The 22,130-nt window shown below is 41.9% G+C and overlaps 1 long non-coding RNA gene across 1 annotated transcript in view; it reads left to right on the forward strand.

Annotated features, from left to right (window-relative positions):
• LOC135418223 (uncharacterized) overlaps positions 1-22,130 on the forward strand; it is a 95,411-nt gene that overhangs the window by 38,293 nt on the left and 34,988 nt on the right. Inside the window, exons 4-5 of the long non-coding RNA XR_010432345.1 lie at positions 18,976-19,089; positions 20,444-20,952. This is a non-coding gene — a long non-coding RNA (uncharacterized LOC135418223). The remainder of the gene's footprint in view (positions 1-18,975; positions 19,090-20,443; positions 20,953-22,130) is intronic.

Consider the following 22,130-nt stretch of genomic DNA (forward strand, 5'->3'; position numbering starts at 1 on the left):
CTCCCTGTAGATACAGAGCAGGAATGGGTGAAATCCTGGGGCTGAGCTTTCCACTTACTCTTCCAAAGGTTGTGACATTTTGGTCTTTAAGAATCAAAAAGCAAACCAGGTGCCTAAATTGCAGCAAACCTCCAATAATGGCTGCATGCTGGCAGCTTCCCATAGCAAATGGTGTCTTTATTTTGCTACAGAAAGTGCCTTAGCAAAGCTGTGGAGAGTGGCTGAGGGTTAGTGTGGCCCTCTGGCAGAACTGCAGGCTCGGACTATCTGAGGTGCACAAGGGGATCAGACAGAAGCAGGACTGAGGGAGCAAAATTTGCTTCTTCCACCTTCTTCATGACACAAGAACTGATTGATGAAAGCTCTGACATGCTGGGAGGAGCCTTTGCCTTCCCTCCCCCCAAGATGTTCCTCATAATTAGCTCAGTTGTTGCCTGTCAAGATCTGGAATTCCATCTGATGCTGAAAATGTTGAGGCATTTCTTATGTTCTTCAGTATAAGAAACCACAAGCAATAAATCTAACCATCAGCCATCTTTTATCATTATGCAGCATTATGAAAATCATTTCTCCATTTCGATAGGCCAATGGTGCCATTGATTGCTCTATTCTCTGGCAGTTGGCGCCAGACTGATCCTTTAAACCACACAAAGATTATCTCGGTTTCCTTTCAGCTCTGTTGTTTCTTTCTTGTCATTCACTGCAAGAACGCAATTTGGACTACCTGGTTTTCTACTCTCAAGTATTCTATCAGGCTTATGTTTTTATAGGAACTCAAGACATTCTTTTGTTGTGGCAGTGAACAGCAGGGGTTCAAATGGCTAAGATGAAACATGAAAATCTCCTAAAAAATATCCCTCATTCTTCTCTACTGTAATGCTGGATCCTGCCCTAGATGTAAAGAAGACCAGAAAAGAGACCATTCTCATTTACTGGAGGTTTCAGGGATCTCGCAGCAGAGTCCTTGGGGCTTTGTTGTGGTTAAGCAAACGTATTTACTGCCAGAAGGCAATAAAATTAAAAAAGTCCATAGCAAATAGTGACAACCGTTTATCATATTTGAGGCCTACAAAGCAACTACAACTGAAATTATCTCTAAGCAGACACCAAATAGAGTTTGTGCACCAAAGCTCCTTGTGGATCCCAAATCAACCGAACATCTCTTCCTGTTGGTTGGAACAGCAAGAGCCTGGAATTAACTTGGTTATGTGGCATATTATACCAGATTTAGAACTGTGAAACCCAGTTCAGAAAATTGTCAGACAAACTATGGAAAACATTTAAAAATATGGCCTAATCCAAGGATTTGAAACCTACACTTGAATTTAAGCACATTGCAGAATTGTTAGAAATTAGAAGTTTCCCGTTTTAGTTGCTGGGTGCTGAAAACTCTGGAGTATCTCACAAAGGCAGATAGTGAATAAGACAATTTTCTTGAATTGGTGCCTGAAACTACTAAGTCTGTGAGCACTCCCAGGAAACCCATCCAAGGATTGATTTGAGAATCAGCGCATCATGAGACCCTCTGGGAGCCTTCTTTCAGTCCTTCATAGATTGTAAGGCTCCAGGCAGCCAAATGTAAGTCATTAAAGCTCCTTATTCTATCCATTAGTACACTCATTAATATTTCTCTGTAACTTGGGACACAACATTTCTCGTGACAAGCTTAGAAAAGTTTTCCATCTAATTTTGACCTAGAGACAGCTGTAAGGATGAAAAGCTCACCACTGAGTGGAAGAAAAACTTTTTTTGTAAAATTTGTGTTTGCAGAATCTGTCCTTCTGGGAAAAGCAGTAGAGGCATTTTACTTTGGAGATTAAAATCTTCCATGAAGTTGTTGACTGTAGGGACAGTTAACTTTTGTCATTGGGCTCAGTACTTCAGTCGGAAACTTATTGAACTGCTAACAGTAACACAATGAACTTTTCACAGCAGGTCTCAAAAGGAAAAACAAAGAAATACAAAGAAAAACTTCTTCTGGGACCTTAGGAACTGGATAAACATGCTGCTAAATTGTTCATAAGCTCTAGAGATGTGTGCCATTAGAAGACAGCCAACTTGAATAATTCCTTTTGGGAAGAAAAATAGAATTGCAGGATCGCAGGACATCCACCCCCTTGCTCAAGCAGGGCCACCTAGAACCCGTTGCCCAGGGCCATATCCAGATGAATTTTTAATGTGTCCAAGATGGGATCCAAGTTGTCTTCCATTGCATGTGTATATTCAGACACACATAGACATATTTATACACTTTTTAAACTTATGTGAATATAGATTATATATGCACACATATATACAGATAAACTATCATATATGTATATATGACCATGTATTTTAACAGCAACATCTGGATGCTCAGCAGGAATTTGATGATTTACATTTACAGAGATATTTTGTAAATTTGAGGGAAAAAACCCTGAACTATTTTATTCCACTGGGAAAAAACACTTCAGTGCTGAACACAGCAGGAGTGTTAATTGCTACCTGAAAATGGTGGCGTTGTTTGTGTTTTAAAACAAACAGTAAGCAGTGGGTCCTCATCACTTACCATGCTGTAATTTAGCCTTGAGGTCAGAGGTTAAACATTTGCTTTTTGCTCTTGGCCATACATGAGAAAACTCATTAAGCAGATTTTTTTTATTATTATTACAAAGTTCATTCATTCCTAAGAGGATTTTATGGAAGAAAAGAAGTAGGGGCAGTGGGAAGAGGTTTGGAGCCCTAGAGGATGTACAATGTACTGCCAAAGTCAATATTTCCTTTCTGTAAAAGTCAATATTTCCTTTCAGAGCCCTCGGGCTCCGAAAACAAGTATAAGAACTCACTTTCTGCAGGTTTTTGAGTTAGCTTCTCATCTGGGATGTAGGGCTTTGGTTTTTGTGTGCATATCAACACTACTGGAATTTGACTTTCTCTTTGGTGTTCTCTACCAACTTGGATAGTTATGGTGCATCCCTAATGATCATAGGTTAGTTATTTCCCCTCTTTCTTGTTCCCTTGTGTTGACAGGCGTTGGAAGCTCAGTAGCACTCTTCTTGTCAAAGTCTGGATGGGGCAAGGCTAGAGCAGTGTTGTAGTGTATCTGCTGAGTAGAGCAATCTAATCAAAGAAGCCAGAGCAATATGGTCAGAGGGGTGGGATGGAGAGGGCCCATGGAGACAGTACAGGCTGGAGAGGGTGCATTGAATACCATGTATTTTGAGCTTTTTTGCTTGGAGGACTCTCTTGGGGTACTTGTGGTGCCCTGTTGCTGAAGGTGCGGAGGACTGCTGGGCCCAAGGCAATCCTGCACATAGCAGCACCGGGAAGGGTGAGCAGAGCCTCTTCCCCTTGATGTCTGCCTTCCTGCTGCATCCACTCACAGCCTGCCAGCCCTGGCAAGTGTGTGCTCACCAAGTGTTCTTGAGGCCAACAGTAGCTGACAGAGAGGCTTCTGATGATGCTGGGAGGCCAGGACAAGGGCTTTCCTGGCATTCCAAGACAAATTCTCCCTATAGATTCAATGAGACTCTTGGCACAAGCAAAACGCAGAGGATTAAAACACACGTTCTGTCTCTGCTTCCACGCACTTGTGCTCCTCCAACACTTGTAGGCACCTTCCTGCCTCTGCCTCAGCTCAGAACTTGTTCAGCTGGGACTTCTGCACAGCTGAGGACTTCAAAGCCTTTGCTTAATTTGTGTTTGCACTTCTAAGTACTGAATGAAGGTGTTAGGCAGAGGCAGGTTCTTTCAGAGCATTTGTGTATAAACATGAAAGTTACAACCTTCTGCTCCTTGCTCCTTTCATCTTTTCAGGCTCACACATAAAATGCAGTTGGGTTTTTGAACTTTACAGAAAGTTTTAGTAGAGTGACTCAGACTCAGAAGTTCTTCCACTGAGCTCCTTTTCTCTTTCTCCATTCTGTTGTTTTGGTTTGTTTTTTTTCCCCCCTTTTTCTTCAGCTTCCCTTCTTACTTTCCCCCATTTAATCCTTGTCAGCACAAGTTTCAGATGGTTTTGGTGGACATCTTGTTGCAGTGTTGCTTTGCAGTGTATTAGGGTCCTGCACCTGGGGGCCTCATTTGTTACAGCCTCCAAATCTGTCCCCTGCACAGTCCCTGTCACCTCTGCTGCGGGCAAAATTTGTGGAAAAGAGATTTTTTTAGTACTGGGTTGCTAGTTTAGCTACAGATAGCCATGGGGAGAGGTACTAAGGATATCTCTTCATTGACAACAGATAGAGCACAGAAGATTAAATTTCCCCCTTTGCAGATTCCCCTCACTCCTGATGTTTGGGAGGGTATTCAAGGTCAAGAAATATTTCAATCAAAAGGTGAGAATTGGAACAGTATTGGCAGTGATCTATCTCAAAGGGAGAGTAAATTATTTAAATATGTATTAGTATCAGTATAAATTCAATATATATTAGTATTGAAAATCATTGTTGGTTGCTGGAGATGTGTGACCATACCTTTGCTAACGAATTATAAAGAAACCTCAGAAATCTGAGTTTGTTGCTGAAAGGAATGCCCTTCAGATGCTTTCCCCCTCATTAATTTTTTTTTAATTCCTCTTGTTACACTTTGCTGAAAATCTTCTCTGTGGTCTCAGGGGGTTGGTGGAGGGACAATGTGATGATGCTTAGCTGAAGAAGTCCCATGTCTCATGAAGCTCACCTCCTCCCCAGCCTCACTTGGCATCTGGACAGCAGCCACCCACATGTGGCACATTAAAGGATTAAGACCTTAATGACAATTTTAAAATGCTGTTATTAAATGGGGACTTCCATCCTGTAGAACATTTGAAAAATAACATTTATAAAACTGCTTCCTGAGCAATATATTCCCTTTTCCATTATCTCATCTATTTGTGTGCTAATAGCAATTCTTCTACCTTTCTGCTCAGTCTCTACTTGAGCAGTTCAACATTGAACTCATGGTTCTGTGTTTTGTGCTGTAAGATTTTACTTATATTTTAAAAAAAATGTTATCTCAATAATTAATTAGAGATAAATTATTGAGAAAGCAGCAGCAGCTGCAAAGGGAGAGTGCTCTGTATATAAGAGAGATTTTTAAAACAGATATCTTTGCAATATCATAGATATATATATTTCATATTCAGTTATCAGAAGGAAACCTATGTTTGTCCAGAATTTGATGCTTCATGTGATACCACAAACTACTGAAAAAAGAGCATTTCCTCTCAAATCATATCTATAACCAACATCTGTTAAAAATACCTCGTAAGTGAAAAACATACTAGTGTATCTAGACTACACTTCTGTGAAGGAATTCTTGCAAATCTAGGAAGAACAGCTTTGCTATCAGGGATGCTAAGTGAAGAAATTTTGAAATTTTCTGCTAGTTTTAAAATATGTATAGAATCTGAATGTTCACATGTATTAGTAACAGACTTGGAGTTAGTACAAGAAATTTAGTGAAACTTCAATGCCTGCTGATAGAATCTTTAACCAAAGTTTTCAGTATATTTTCTGATGCAAACAGGACTCCTACTGAACTTAGTATCTTCTTGTGTATCTCTAAACTGCAGTAAGGGTTTGGATATCCTGTCTTAGCCCAAGATAATGGGAGCTCTGCTACATCCTTTCCAGGCCACTGACTCAAGGAATGGTTCAGGCTGGAAGGGATGTCTGGAGGTTGCCCGGCCCAAGCTCCAGCCCAAAGTAGGCCCAACTTCAAAGGCAGGTCAGGTTGCTCAGGACTTTGGGCTGAGCATGGAGAGTCCACAAACTCACTGGCCCTGTATTTCAGTGGTAAAGTCTTCCACAGTGAAGATTTATCTCTTTGTATCCTTGTGGTCTTTGTCCCTCATTGCATCCTTGTGATTCTACAAGAGGAGCCTGGCTGCTTTTTCATAAAATCCTTACAGGTAGTAGAAAACAGCTACCGAATTCCTCCTTAAGCTTGTCCCCCCGGAGCTATCCCCTGTGCTTTCAGCTCCCAACTACACTCATGGGCCCTTCCGAGGATGTCAGCAAACCGTGTTACTTCTTGTATGTTACTTCTCACAGTGATGAGAGCGGACTGTTTCTGCAGCTCAAGTGACATACCAGGTATGTCCGAGCTCTGAGCAACATTGGCCAAATCCAGAAACATATGTAGTTTTATTTCCAGATCTCTGAATAAGTCTGCACTGGTAATATATGTTGTCTACTCTCTCACATCTCTGAAGACATCTGGCTTTGAAGGGCTAAGTGTGGCAGGAAGAGTCTTCCTCTTTAATCTGACTGTAAAATATTTCAGAGTTTAGACTATGGAAGTAATTTCAGGGCCTAGTTCATCACCGCTTCTCTCTCCCAGAAAACTCATCTTCAAAGAGCTGCTCCAAGGCCCGGGGATGCCAAAAAGAATATTTCCATTGAATTTTGTCCTCTTTGCTTTCTATTCTAAAGGAAATCCAATTTTCAACTAAACTATCAACTACATTTGGCATAAAACATGGGCCAATTTCACTTCTCGGCTACTTCAAGGAGAGATGATGCCAAGGCTGAGCTTCTGTTTTCATGGAGAACAACATAAAAACCAGGCTCCTTGTTAGCAACACAAAAAGCTCTGTATGGGGAAATGAGCTGTCTTTGGAATGGCACAACTGATATTTTAGCCTCAGGATCCTTTTCTAAAGGTCACAGCACAATTTTATACCCAGCATATTGCAATGCATTTAAATATCTGAGATTGAGGGTAAACAAGATCTACTAATGTAAAACAGAAATGAAGAAATCACATCTACCTTCCTCATGCCAGAATTGACTCATCCAAGGACTAACAATTCCAAGCAGTGGGAAAATAAAACTGGCCTTTCAATGCCATGACCTTGGATTTCAGACCTTCCTCACTACACAGATGGGTGATGATAGCCTCTACAGGGACATGACTGGCTTAGTGTTCCCCATTAGGTCCTCAGAGACAAGCTGATGAACTAGGGGGCAAATAAATAGAAATGACATGAGGTGAAACTGGCTCAATGACTGGACCCCAAGGGGTGACAGCAGCAGTACAAAGTCCCACTGGAGGTCAGCACTAGTAGTGCACTCTAGGGGTTGACAATGGGTCCTATATACTGTTTAATATTTTTATTAATTGCCTTTGTGATGGGACAAAGTGTACTCTCAGCAACTGTACATGATACAGAACTGGCAGCAGTGGATACCCTGGGTGAGTGTATCCCTGTTGTTCAGAGGGACTGAAGAAACAGGGGAAAAAATTAGCCAAGAGCCATCTCTTGAAGTTCAATACAGGAAAAGGCCATGGTGACACCAAGTTTAATGTGAGGCAGCAATGTGCTCTTGAGGCAAATAAAGCCAGTGGCACCCTGGGCTTTATTAAAAAGCATATTTCCAACAGGTGAAGGGAGGTGATTCTTTCCCTTTATTCAGCACTGTTAAGACACATCTGGAGTCCTGGTTCAAGTTCTGGGCTCCCCAGTGTGAGAGAAATGAACATGCTGGATCAAGTCCAGCAGAGGGTGATGAAGACGATCAGGTGATTGGAGAATATGTCACATGAGCAGAGGCTGAGAGACCTGGTGTTGTTCAGCTTGGAGGTGAGAGGGCTCAGAGAGGTCTTATCCATGTGTACAAACACCTAGGGAGGATTAAAGAAGATGGACTCAGTTTTCTCAGTGATGTTCATGGACAGGATGAGAAGCAAAGGGCACAAACTGAAATACAGAAAATTTCATTTAAACATAAGAAAGATCACTTTTACTGTGGGGCTGGTTCAACACTGGCACAGGCTGTCCAGAGAGGCTGTGGAAGATCATTCTTAGAATTGTTAAATACCCAACTAGACACCCCTGAACAACCTGTGGCAGCTGACCCTAGTCTGGGTAGGGCTCTGGAGGATCTCCAGAGGTGCCCACCCACCTCACCCATTCTACGATTCTTTGACTGGAGTATGCAACCAACTTCTTTTTGCAATGAAGAAAACAGGATGTTTTCTAACGTCAAGTACCATCAAGGCCACTAGGAACTGATAAATCCTGAATACTGCTTTGAGACAAATTCAAAGCAAGACTTCACTGTAGCTGAGAATATGTGTTTATAGCACAAAATTATGATGGGCTCATCATCATTTAATTGTTAATTGTTCTACAGCAAAATGCAGGCTTTTTTGCAAACATTTTTGTCCTAGGAAAAACATCTTTCTTAAAGTATTTGAATCTTCAAAACATGTCAGTCAATTTATCTGTAGGATGGTAAACCCTGCAAATCACTCTCATGACTATTTCTTACTAAAGAATCAATGAAATTGAAACTATCTCAGTGTGCATGTATTGACTTTTATTCCTAACACTGATTTAACTGTAAAGGCCTATTAAAGTAGAGATCTAAACATCTACCAAGGAGTTCACTTAGCTCTTTAAAAAGCATACAATACTTAGAAGAGAATATAGGAAAGTGATAGAAAATACAGGTTTACAATGTAAATGTAAAGGGTAATAGGTGTTCATTGTGCTAAATCTTGCTGAATAGAAAATGCCTTGAGTGAGAATAGGATGAAAGACAAAGTTTTATTGCACTTTTGCCTAATAGAAGATGAATAACTGAGTTCCACCAGAAGTTTGAATCAGTGTTGAATGTGAAAGCTGGATGTGAGTCCTAATCTGATGTCTTCATCATAAAACAGTCCTTCCTTGTGCTGTACAGAGAGGGGGATAAGCTGTTCCAAATAAGCTCTGGACTTTGCACTTGAACTAAGGAGCATAAAGGAGGAGACACCACTGTGCAAGCAGCCATAGAGTGGCATGAAGATAGATGGTGTCTGGGATGAGATGGGGCTAAAAGAGAAGAAGCATTATGTTTTTTTCCATTGCAATGAGTTATGTAAGATTTTTTTGCTTTCCACTACCACAAAGAAGGCATGTAGCAGCTGCACAATTAAAGCAACCTGTCTCCTCTCATGCAGAGGGAGCAATTTCCTTGCAGAGGGAAATGCACTCACGTGTGCACACACACACTTTTTAAAATGGTTTAAAAATGTTGTATTTGACTTCCTGGCCAGTTTGAAAATTCTCTTCAAAAATAGCTCTCATGACTGCAGGCTGGCAGAGCTGTTCCTGCCTTGATTTAAATGGGAAAACTCAATTAGAGTTTGAATCTGTTACACTGAAATGGAATTGTCTCTTGCAGGCAGAGCTCAGTCACGGACACAGAGAAGCATGAATGAGAGGAGAGGGAGAGAAGGAGGTTGTGCCTTTGTGGAGGGCAAGTTGTGGAAGGCTCTGGCCTAGGATTTTCCATGTGTTGTCACTCTGGAAAGGAAACTTCATTGCCTTTCTCCAAACATGTTCAAGGAACAGTTGCTTGTAAGCTTTTGCTCTCCAAACCCCTCCATGGCTGAAGGATCACTGCTGGGTCTGGGGGTGCAGGAACTGGGCACTGAGCAGCTCACAGGCACAGAGCAGTGACTTAGTTAATGAGGATGACCTCCCTTTGCTTTGCCGTTCTGGCTTTCAACCAGTCTCCACCCTTTCCCAGGCTCTTTCCTTCAGGATACTATTTGTATTTCAGTAGTCTAAAAACATTTGTGAGGATCTTGGCAGGGCTGAAGTTTGGGCACTGACAAAATGGCTTTTGAGTGGCAGCTTCACCACAGGATCACCCCCTCCATCCCTCCTTGCCCCTCAATGCATCCCACTGCAGTTCCATGTCTCTCCTTGTGGTCTCCACAGCAGGCTGTTTCCAACTGTGAGGGAAGACCTTTCAATACTGCCTCTGCTCTTGGGAGCCCTGAGCTGGCCCCAACATTTTTCTCATCATTGCGCATTGAGATATATGTCGAGAAATGGGCCTGCTCCCCCTTGCCTCTCTTATCTGGGATCTCAGCCTGAGGACTGGTTTCCACTTTCTCTCTGAGTCATTTGTGTTAAACTGCTCCTTGTAAACAGCAACTTCCAGCACAACTTCTTTCATCCGTGGCTTGTATTTGTGTGTGCGAGAGAGAAAACAGGTTCATTTACATCAGAGCAGCTGGCTCCTCTGATCTGCCACCTGGAGACTTGGCTGATAGGGATGTTTGTCTGCAGATGGGCAAGACCTGTGCTCCTCTGGCCATACCTGTCTCTGCCCTTGTCACCCTGCTGGCAGGGAGAATAGGTACCCCTTGTCCCAATCCTCTGGGACTTGCTGAACGCTGTTAGTGGATGTTATGAATTGGGAAGAGGATGCACAAGTCCTAGCAGTGCAGCATGCTCCAGGGATCTTCTTGCAAAACCTGCAGTGAAGAGACTCAAGTGTGCTCATTGAAACAAACCAGGAAAAAGGCTTGTGCATGGGTGAGATGGGGCAGTGGGCAGGTGGGGTTCAGGCCTGCTCCTATCCCATGCCCTACCCCGACTCTGCCATTTGGTACCACAGTTATGGACACCCAGCTGGAGGTGTGGACTGTATTGCCCTTTGTCGGGGGGAGAAGGACAATAGTGATAGGATGTTTTTACTGAATAACTGTTCTGCAATAAGCTGTTGCAGAAGAGGTGTTTAGGCCTTCCTTTGAGTATGTTGTGCAGGTGAGACCAGATGGAGATGAAGGAGTTTTGACAGCCACACACTCAGAGGAGCCCTGTGTAAGGGTCAGTGCCCTGCACTGACATGTGGTTACAGCCTGTCTGTCCTTTGAGCAGATACCAGTTAATGTTGAAAACCTTCCCACTGCAGGCTCCTGCTGCTCTTGCCTGCACAGATGGATGCACCTGTGTGCTTTGAACAGAGATGGTGCTGCATGTGCTCGGGTTACCCTGTCTTTGGGGCTGTTAAAATGCTCACACTGAGGCAGCCCAGAGATGTTTGACCAACTGCGACAGTTACTATAATAGAACTCTCTACACTCCAGAGAGACATTCCATGGACTGTTGGCTTCTACCTGATTAATTTTTTTTCCCATCAATAGGTTGGGATTTTCACTGGTGTCAGCTTCAAAAGAGTAAAGGAGAGAGTTTGGAAAAAATGCCATATATGACTTTTGATGGTTGGCAAAGGCAAAGTCAGTTAGCAAGACAAGAGCCCTCATTCTGTGCTACAAGGGAATTTTCTAAGGAGGGCTTTCACAGATGTCTGTGACACTTTTGCAGGAACAGGGAGGAACCCATCAGTGCCAAAACTGTGATTGGGCCAGCAACTACCTGATATTCCTGGGGCTGAGTAGGGCCCTCAGCAAATGTCAGAGCTTGTCAGCGAGAAGGGCAGATTGTTCTCTCTGTAACGAATCTCGTAGATTTGTGAGACAGGTAGGGAAATTTTCCAGAAAGGTCTTCTGAGAAAAATTAAATGAGCTGTGGGGGCAAAACAGTGAAGATAAAGAACCACCTCACAGCTCAGGCTGTGGCTCCTGCAGCAAGAATAGTGACTGCACTACCAGGGAGAAACCCCAGGATGGAGATGGGGATGAGATGGGAGTGGGGAGGCTTGAGAGGGAACTGTTCCCAGCCTGCAGCTGAAGTTTTAATGATCTCGGAAGAGAAAGAGCTAAAATGAAACAAAGAGCTTTGCCTGCCTCGATCTTCTGTAGAAAGAGATACAGAAGAGAGGGCAGGCACTTCCAGCACGGCTTGTCTGCAAAGCCCATCACCCCCCAGGGCAGGTCTGCTGCCTGCTCTGCTGCTGGGTCACTTCCCCAGCTAATGCTGCGGAGAGGAATCCCAGTCCCCCCGCCGAAGTGAGCGAAGCGCTGGGGCCAGCTGGAGGCAGGAGAAGGGAGGTTTCGTTCTCCCGCTGTGCCCATGGAGACGGGCTGCCAGCAGCCAGCAATGACCGGTTCAGAAGGACCAGGTGAGGAAAAATCCATCGCTGAGTGGCAAGTGGCGGGGCTAGCTCTGTGCAGCCACAGAGCCCTCTTGTGTTGTCTGCTGGGTTGCAGACTACGCAGATCAGTCTGTTCCCTTCACAAGACCAGCAGGGTAAAAAATGAGTATCTGAGGGTTTTTCCACCTCGTTTAGAGTTTTCAGCTTGTGGGTATTTCTAGAAGTCAAGAATGGAATGAATGAGATGATCTGGGTCCCCCTTGTCTGTAGTTCACAACTTCTGAAGAGTCGTACAGCAGGATGAGGAATTTGCTCTGGAGTTGTTCCCATGGTGTTAACTATTATTAATTGATTGACTTTCTAGACAATACTACGGCTTCTTGCAGAAACCCAAGCCCCAAGAACTTATTGTTTCGGCCTAAAGAAATCTATAAAAATTGTTTTTCTTACAAAAACTCGTGTTCATTTCTTTTTTCCTGTGGAAAATAGCTACTTTTTATTTTTTTTTTCTTTTTAAAGTATAGTATAAAAACCACCCTTCGGCTGAACTGTCAAGTCTCTGAAGACTTAAAGTTCAGGCAACCTTCCTTCAGACAATATTAGAACCACAATGGGCTACTCTACCCCAAGTTTTTTCTTCTGACCTGTGTGATCATTGCTACAAAAGGAAAAATTGTTAGAGAAGAAAAAGGAGACAAGGTTTTACCAGCCACCTTTTCCTTTTATAAAATAGGGATTATAGTCCCTTCCTTGGTGCTTTATGCTTTCCTGGTGCTGCTATGGAACGCCTAAGTCTCTGCCTAAGTTTAAGGCAGCAAATAACCCCCTTCACTGCAGTCTCCCTTTAAGGGAAGCCACCTCAGGCACAAGGACTTTGTGCAGTGGAGGCTAAGGAAGTACCAGGAAGCCCTGCTCCAGTGGAGTCCCCAGAGAGACAGTACCGTCTTCCCCTGGCACTCATACATCATTGGACGGGTTCCCAGAAATCACAAGCAGATTAAACATTGCAGGATCTTTTCCCTTGCAATGGCACAGGTATGCTTGCCTCTCTAAAGGTTTCAGAAAGTATAAAGTCAGTAAGGACTATTAGATAATTTTAATTTGCTCACTGATGGTTTTGTGTAAACTCTTAACTAGACATTAATCACCAGCAGGTACCACCAGCAAGGAAAAAAGTTGCCATCAAAGCTAAGAATGTTTTAAAACTACTGTGGGAGGAAAAAAAGGGTGAAAAATGCTTGTGAAAATATGTACCATGCTGCAGAAAAATGCAAAAACTTTCCTTACCTCTGTCTGCACTAAATTACAATCAATCTGAACAGAGAGAAAATTATTTCCTGCATTGGGAACCAATGGTCTCCAAAACCTTGATAATGCAAACAAGGACTATATGAGTCAATCATCCAAATACAGTGCAAGGGAGGTCTTGTTTTCAATCACATCCATAAACAGCAGTGCTGTGTGTCAGAATCTGTTCTTTTCCTATTTACAGTCAGTTGAATAGACCCTTTTTGTATATTTCTAATATACTCCTGAGGTTAGGAGGAGGTTATGAGAGTTTAGGAAGCTGATGTGTGTTTTGAAATTTCCTATACACTTAGCTTTCCTTAATGTTTCAAGATGTTGTTACATTAAATTAAATTATTCCAGTGATGATGCTATGTATGTGTCATCTTCAATTTCAATAATGTATCTTATGTTTTAGCTGCTTAGGATTAGTTTTTGGATAACCATTTTTCTCTACATTGTTGCCATCATGATCCTATTTGATCTCAGTGTTGGCAACAGAAATGTAAGAATGTGGACTTAGTGCTCTCTTTAGTTTACACTGGTGCCACTTTTAACCTGAGCTGTTCCATTAGCACCTTACTAAAATATTTGGATTTTTTTTTTTTAAGATCTTCCCTTCAAAATTTAGGTAAGTTAAATCATGAAAATATTTTTACTCATTACAGATTTGGGAAATACTGCAGTATTTCAGAACAAAGATCCTGGGTCTCGTTTTTTCCCCATCCTCAGAAAATGTGTTCATAAAATACCAGAAAGTATATAGATTTGAAAAACAATCAGAAGAGCTGACTATTACAGCATGATTTTTTGCTGTTGTGTTGTTGTGTCAAGACAAATAAGGTGCTGCCCAGGTATTCCCTGGTATAGCTCTAGTAGTGCTTTTTTGGTGGGAGACAGATCCTTAGCCTGGCTCACGATAAATAAAGTTAATATTTCATCTGTTTACTGATTCTTTTTCTCATTGTCTTCTTGCAAATCCACCCCTTCTCCCACCAACTGTAGCTGAATTGGCTCTCTGTATTAGATTCTTAGATTCCCCCACCAAATGTTCTCTGTCTAATGTTATTTAAAAACACCAAGAGCAAGCAAAAGCTTATAGGAGAATATCTTCATGTGCCAGATTGTGTTGTGGCTATCCTGAAAGCTATCAGGTGGGTGTTGCAGACACACATATTCTTCACCTTTTGAATTTGAAGAAAATTTAAGGAACTGCTACAAGGTGATCCCTAAAACCTTCCAGTCCAGATGACGAGAGAAGTTTCATTTAAACGGACAGTCAGGGAAAGAAGCTGAAGTGCCTACGCTGAGATTCTCACCTCTAGGGAAGTCTGTAAAACTGGCACAGATTTTCAGGATTTATATCTGAAACATGAATTTTGCTTCTCTGATCCTACTTAACTCTTGGCATTGGGTATGTTTTCACGAATTACTTAAAAAAAAAAAGGTGTTATTTGGAAACTATCTGCGTGTGTTTCATGTTACCCTTGCCAGAAGGTGTCTCACTTGCATGATCATTGCAAGAAACTGTAGGTTCATTTACACTCTAGGAGATATCTTTAGGTGCACTACATATTACTAGTTTGGTTTAAGATGATGTATTGCAGCCAGTCAGTGAGATAATTAAGAGAATATATTAACCTAACCAGGGTATTGTGAGTACAAGGCTTGAATAAGCACAGTACATCTCGCAAATTCTAGTTAGCAGCAGAAATATTTTTTCCAAGGTAGATTGTATTGAAAAGACAGAAAACCAATAAGGAGAAGGGGAAAAGAAAGAAGGAGGATGAAATAAAAAACTGACTAGTAAAGGGAGAGAAGGTATTCAAGTACTGCAGTGATTGGAGGAGGTGAAGGAGATGGGAGAGGATGGGAGTTTGTGTATAAGGGAGAAATAGAGCAGTAGGGGAACGCACTCTTGATGGAAGAGGAGATGACAGTGGAAGGAGGAGATCTGAAGGAGAAGATCTCTGGTTAGAGGAAAGGGTGTAACTAGAAATGGGGGCCAAGTGTTTCAGGCTCGTGCCAACAGCTCTGCCAGTTGTCACATCCCTGGGTTGCACTGGTCCCTTACCCAGCTGAATCCCATCCTTGAGAGATGTTCTCCCAGGGCTGAGCCCTGCCCTAGCAGGAGGTTTTGTAGTTCCAACTACCAAGTAATTAGCTCACTTGAGAACAGGAGATATGATGGAATAAGGGGGAGAGAGAAAAGCATAGTGAAGAGGTTGCTTTAATGAATTTGGCTTTCATCATTGAAAGTTCGAAGACATGAAAGATGTTTTCAAGGAAGCAGGAAAGCTTGCTTAAGGAATGGATTATTCAGAGCTTAAAAAGTGCTGATTACAAATTGCTCTGTGTGTGCTTTAGGTTGTTAAGTGTAAAGAGCTCTTAATAACTAAGCTAATAAACTCCTCAGTGTTTCACCTTGATATTTTTATTTATGTCTTTATAAATGTGCTAACTTGCTGCATAAATAGCAAGGCATATTTTATCTTGGAGCAAATGATAAACACACTAAAAAGTTTCTTCCACATAGCAAGAAGTGAAGATTTATTTCATTTATTTTATTGGCCTTTGGTATCTTTTGTGTTTCCCATTGTCCACAAGGGAACATAAACTTTACCATCATGATTTTTGTGGAGTATTTAGCAGATCCCTCTTTGCATCCAAGTGACATGAAATCTGCGAACACTCATGTGGGAGGAGGGAAGTACTTTATAATGTGAATTAATTTAAAATGCTTTAGGATTTAGGAATTTTTAAAAAAACCCTAGCCAGCTAACTTGATTCCTTAATTCCAAATGAAAGCTCTTGCCATCTTCTGTTTCAAAAACAGTTCATAGACTGACTTGGAAATAAGGTCTTTTCCTGAGAAGGTGAGTTTGCAGTAAGTTTCCTTTGTTTGGCAGGCAGAAAGACCTCTTGAAAAAGCTGTTATCCAGATACTTTTAATGCCTTCCCCCTGAGGCAGGCAGAGCCTATTTTGACTCTACTTATTGATCTGTTTTATGAAAACAATTACAGTAGCATTCATAGGCTTTGAAAGCCATAACCAAAGATAATGCGCATACTTCACTTAATTCAATAAGTTTGGTAGGGGGTGTAATATGCCTCTTGGAGCGTAGCTTGAGGAAATCATCTTGATTAACACTGCTTGAGGAGGCTCTGATAATGTATTTAATAATAACAACAATAAAAATAAGGCTCAGTAAACTACCTGGTTTATGTGGTGGTACAAAACCCCTGCTCTCTGCAGTCATGCAGACTGGCCTTGGCTGGCCCCAGACCTCCTCTGGGCCCATGCCTGTGGGAAGAGTGGGAAAAAGTGCATCCCTGCCCTTCTCCTTTCTATTGAGATAGCAGATACTTCAGGCAGGAACTGCCTCTGGCTGACTCTGCACAGCACTCACTGAAGTAAAGTCTCATTTTAGCTGGGGCTCTCAAGCATTACAGGAGTACAAATAATTTTATGTAATGATTTCATTTTGTTTCCAGTCCCGGGCTTTGTCCAGAGACTCACTGTGGAACTATTAGGCATGTCTGGAGTTGTTATGAACCTCTTCCCCCAAAAGTGATTTATCTGACTGAGTGTAATACAGTGTAATTGTGCGCCAGCCTCTGACTATTCTTCTAGGAAAGCTCAGCTCCTGCCCTTCTGAAAGCCATCTCAGGATAAATAAAGACAGGACTGCTCTAAAACCAGACACTGTCCCTTCAGGCTGGGCTGGCATTGTAGAAAGAAAAGGCATGCTGCCTGGATGCATATGTTGTACACCCACCTCTAGTACCATTCTCGTGGGACCTGCCCAGCTGCTCAGGTCATTTGCCACATTTTCTGACTTTGACAGCATGTCATGTCAAAAATGAAAGGCCCAGTGATCAAAAGTCTCCAAGAGACCACAAGCAGTCACAAAGTTGCATGTTCACCTCAGCCTGTTCTGTTTTCTCCTGCTTTAAAACAAAGTTTCTTCTTACCTTTGGAAAGGAATTTGAGCCACGAGGGTGGGGAAGCAGCTGGGTTTGGGTATGAGTATTCAGGAGTATGTGGTTCCAGCCAGAGATGGTGAAAACAAGCATGACAATGATTACAAATGCATTTGAGGGCAGAAGCCCAGTCACTAGATGAAATCCCTCTATAATTAGTTGTCTTGAAGTTCTGTAGCTTCAGTGAATTTTAAAACATATCTTTTCAGAGCATCCTCAAAATATTGGCCTCTGGTGAGAAAGATCCTCATTTGCTGAAATAATCAGTGCTTGGCATTAAACAGCCTCAGAAGCCTAGAGGGCTCCCTGCTTGATGTGCAGCAGAAATACCTTTCTGGATTATGTGCCCATTAACCTGACCTGACTGATGCAGTCAAGACACGTTTGTCCTGCCAGAACATGTGAATATATGTGATAAAAATTAACATTTGGGCAGGGATCAAAATTACGTGAAAAATACCAATTTTTTCTTTCAATTAGTTTTGTACTTGAATTTTTGCACCCAATTCCTTGCATACAAGACTGCTCCTGTGAAGGGGCTACTGGGCTTTTTGCCCAGTGCTCAGCAAGGTAAAGTCTGGCAGATTTGCTCTGTGCTGGCTGCTGTCCCTCTATCACTGAAAGATGCAGCCTCCATGGTCCAGGGTAGTGTCAATAAGGACAAGAAACATGAAGAATGTCTACACAAGAACATTCATACTGACAAATACAGAGAGCGTCCTTTTCCCCTTCGTCATGGCCCTAGACTGAATGAATTTAGTGCCCTGCAAAATACCCTGGTAGCTGTGGGGCTTTGCTTCATACAAGCAACTGACAGTTGGTCCAACAGTTTTGCTGGGAGTACCACACTCTCTCCTTTCCCCCCCTCCTTCTCTTTGTCCTGCTTGTCATTTTTGTTTGTTCGCTTGCTTTGGTTTCTCCTTCTTGGCATGGGAAAGTTATCATATTTGGGATATAGATTTCTGTGATCATGAAAAGCAAGCAAAAACTTTAAAAATGTGATTGGAGGCTCAAAATTCACAATCTTAAGCTTGTTCAAGTCAGCAAGACTGGTCAAATAGTGAGTGCCAGTGATCTGCTCTTTTGAAGCTTATAACTATCTTGATGGAATAGACTCTGCTTTAAAGCAGGTAAAATGTACCACCTCAGAAACACTTCACACTGACAGGAATGAGACGTGCAGATTGGTAAAATCTGTCCATGTTTTCCCTGGTGTTTTTCTCAAGTACAAGCATTTGTTCTACTTTGACTTTAATTAGTCCCTCACAGTGCCACTCTGACAGATTAAATTAGGTGTCAGTAATAATATACTTTGTAAATGCAATCATTTTGTATACACAGAAATTCCATGCCAAAGCTGTGATTGTTTTCCATCTCTATTCACTGCATGTCATTATGTAATAATATTCTAGAAATAAATGCAAAACACAGGCTAGATCTTAAACTGTGCCATTTCTCAGTTGTTACTCCTGGGCTGTTACTGATGGCTAATCCACAGGCCAGTGTCTGCTCCTCAGCCAAGTGATAGAAAAGTTTAATATGGGGGATAAGATATAACAATTAGAACCACAGACTACTTAGAGCTGATCTGTTTATTTCGTGGAGCTGATCATGAAGTGTAGGCACTGAGATTTTTTGCAAATGTTTTCCTGTCTGCTATGTTTCTGAAGCTATGATTTTCAAAATGATACCCAAATCCACTATACTGTCCATGTGCCCCAATTATGAGTCAAAATCAGTTCAAGCCAATTCCTTTCATCTGACTGTGTGAACTTCATCTGAGATACTTGGTCTGTCTTAGATTGCAGCCATCATGTCAATTGAAGGTCTAGGGCTTGAGCTTGAGCATAAGTTCAAGCTGCAAGCTAACATATAGGCTGTCAAGTGAGATTTTAAGATCATAATGGACCTTTGAGGTATTTATAATATTAAACACATAATTTGTTCCAATTAAACCTGTTTACAGTCCAGCTGGTCATCAAAGCAGAGCTTCTAGTCCTGCTCCGACTCCTGTATTAACCAGAAGACACCAAGAAACAGAGAGCCTGCCAATTCCCTTTGCTGATTGTCCTTATCCCAGGTAATGCTTATGGTTAAATAGTTGTGTACATTTTGCTGATGAGACAATGGAGAATCACAAGAAGATAGAACAATATTTGATTAGTATCTGTAGCCTGTAAAAGGCAAACCCTTCCTTTTTACCAAGGAAAAGATGCTGATTCCTACTTCAGCAGATATTTTGTAGAAAGTTGAGGAGTATACCCCCATTCCTAACCAAAGTCCTTTTTCAGGTTAGATTTTCTTGTAGCTGACAATGCAAAAGGTGGAAGTGATCACTGTGTGTTGAGACTCCTCTGTGCCATTTCAGAAAGAGGTGCAATGTAAGAAGTAGAGTACTATGTGCTTTTCATAAAAAATTTTAATAGAGACACTTTGTTTATTTTTCTTCATGTTAGGTATACTTTGAATTTAGAAATTCATTCACAGAATTTAGAAAATTCTGGGTAAATAGCAAGTCAAGTGACAAGTTTTTATCTGTTTGTTTTTTCATCTTTGTAAAAACGGAGTTATGTCTTTTTCTGTGTTCACAGGTTTCTTCTTCTTTAAACTCAAATTCCGTACTGCAGGGAAATTAAACAGGAGACACATTTTTTTTCTCATGTTTTGTATTGTCTTGTTCTAAAATGTGCTGCTTATTTGAAAATATTCCATATGAATAGGAACTCTGCAGAAATAACAGACTTCAATTTGTCTAGTGGGCTGTTGCCTGAAAAGAGAGAAAGTCTTATTGTGGCTTCTCAGTGGTGGCTGCTTTCTCAATAATGAAACATGAAGAACAATTTTCTTACCTTGCAGTTATACAAACCTTTCCTACAAACAGTAGAAAAATGAGAAACTTCAGAAAACTTCCCAAACAAGACTTCTAACCATTCTTCAAGCCTCCCAGGCATCAAGGAGCTTTGCATATCAATGCCATTATTACATGAATGAGAGGACTTCGGAAAGCCATCCAGCATAGGCAGGGGTCTATGGTTTGTAGCAAATCCTATTGGAAATGAGCATCCCTCATCCCTGTGTGACTTCCTATGCTTTTCAAAAGGGAGTACTTTGAGAGGTGTTTGGGATTCAGCATTTATGATGGAATCTGTAACAAAACTCAGCATGGGAACTGCAAGAAGGTGTTTAAGTAGTTTAAGTGAGAGTCAGAAACTGGTTTAAAAAGCATTTCCTGAAGGTACAATCACTTCTGGTACCAGAGTAGAAACACTTATGCATATTTCTGCACCCTGGGGCAGTTTTCAAGGATGTAGCTAATGTTAAATCTGAACTCAAAGGGCTTTAATTTTTCTGTTTGATGGGGAGCATTCATTATGCAAATAAGATAGCCTTTGGTCAGCTGTCTATATTACAATTTTTTTTTTCTATTTTTGCAGGATGCTAGTTTAAAATGGAAATTTCCCCCTTGAAGTTACCTCTTTAGTCACAGCTTTTTAGCGTGCCTCGAAAACGTGAAGTGGGACACAATCAGATACAAGTATGATTAGTAAAGCCTCATCCTGGCATAAAATGAGCCTTGTTTCAGTTTGACACTGTCAGTGTCATAACTCCTCCCTGACAGGGAAATTGCAGCAATCTCCACTTGTCCTTGACCTCCTGGCACAGGTAAAACATCCTTGGTTATCTCCATAGCTGGCCTCTGGTGTCCAGCTAAATTCCATACTTCCTGAGGTACCTTCACTCTAGGTTTCTGGGACAAGGACTGTTTGGACCAGGGTTTCCTCAGTGTTATAGTAGTAGCAAATCCCTGTATTCTGCCTTACAGTACTCTGGCTGTCCTCCTGGCATTTGATGTGGTAAGAGGGACCTCAATTCAGTCTTCCTGGCTGGCATTTCCTGTGTGACCAACCCATGGGGAGTGGTGGGAGACATGGCCATGTGAGAGGTAGGTGGACATTTTGGCCTATGCTGTCCTCCATTTTTCCCATGGAAAATGGTGGATTCCATAGCTTTCCTGAATGTGGACATGTGTGCAGGCATGCTTTGTCTCTTTGGTTACATTAGGTAAGCATTAGGTATCCATCACCAGCAAAGTCAAAGAATTAGGCAGAAGATAATTTGAGGACACATCTTATGCTTGTAGGGCTCATATGTCATGACCAAAGCCAATGGAGTGAGAGGATTTTAGATATGCAGATGTTTATTTCTTCTGCTGACACTTTTCTTCTTCCAACACTGCAGTCTAAAAATCTTATTGACCCCCATCACTACTATGGAGTGTAGGAGCCTTTAGGAACCAGGCTTTAACCTCTGGAGAAAAAACAGACCATAAGGAAAATGAAAAACTGAAGAGCAAGAAAAACCCTTTAGTAACTTTTATTCCCCATAGACTACACTGTCTCAGAACACAGAGGCAGGAACCTGGACATGCATCTCCAGGAGCTCAGTGAGGGTCTGGAGCAGCCCCTCCCTGGTAGCAGTGGAGGAAAAGAACCAGCCTCCCTTTTATGGTGCCTCTTGTTTAGAAGAGATCATAAATAATCTGACTTGGTACCTGTGATACACTCAGGTATTTCCTCCCCGGACTGTTTCCTTACCCATAGCCCTCATTACTTGTGCTGGGCTGGTGGTAAAACATCTGCTTCCTAACATCCAAAAGGGATTTGTTGTGCAGTGTTAAGGAGAGCTTTCTCTGCTGAGTTTGGCTTGCTTAATTAACAGTTTGTGAAATGCTTTGGATCCATCTGGAGGAAAGATCCTTCTGAAATGGAGCTTGTTATTCAAACAATGCAAACCGACCTGGGTGAACAAGGGCTGGGGGACCAAACCTTGTCCATAAGGAAGATGCATGACAGAAGATGGGCGGCTTGCTGAGGGGAAAGCAGGTGGCTCCTGTAGTTGAGTGGGAGCTTTGCTCTCCTGGGGAGGTGAGCAACAGCAGGCAAGTGCTGAGACTGACAGGAAAAGTTAGTGGAAGTGCTTTCCTGTTGCTGGGCACAGCTGCAGCAAAGTGCTTTGCTGTGCTTGAATACTTAGTGTTGCTGAGCTTGCAGCTGGAGGTGGAGAGCTGCAGAGCCAGGAAGGGAAAGTGGTACACAGTGAACTTTGCTTTTCATCCAACTC

The sequence above is a fragment of the Pseudopipra pipra genome, chromosome 8 (assembly GCF_036250125.1).
Source record: "Pseudopipra pipra isolate bDixPip1 chromosome 8, bDixPip1.hap1, whole genome shotgun sequence".
NCBI classification, from domain to species: Eukaryota; Metazoa; Chordata; class Aves; order Passeriformes; family Pipridae; genus Pseudopipra; species Pseudopipra pipra.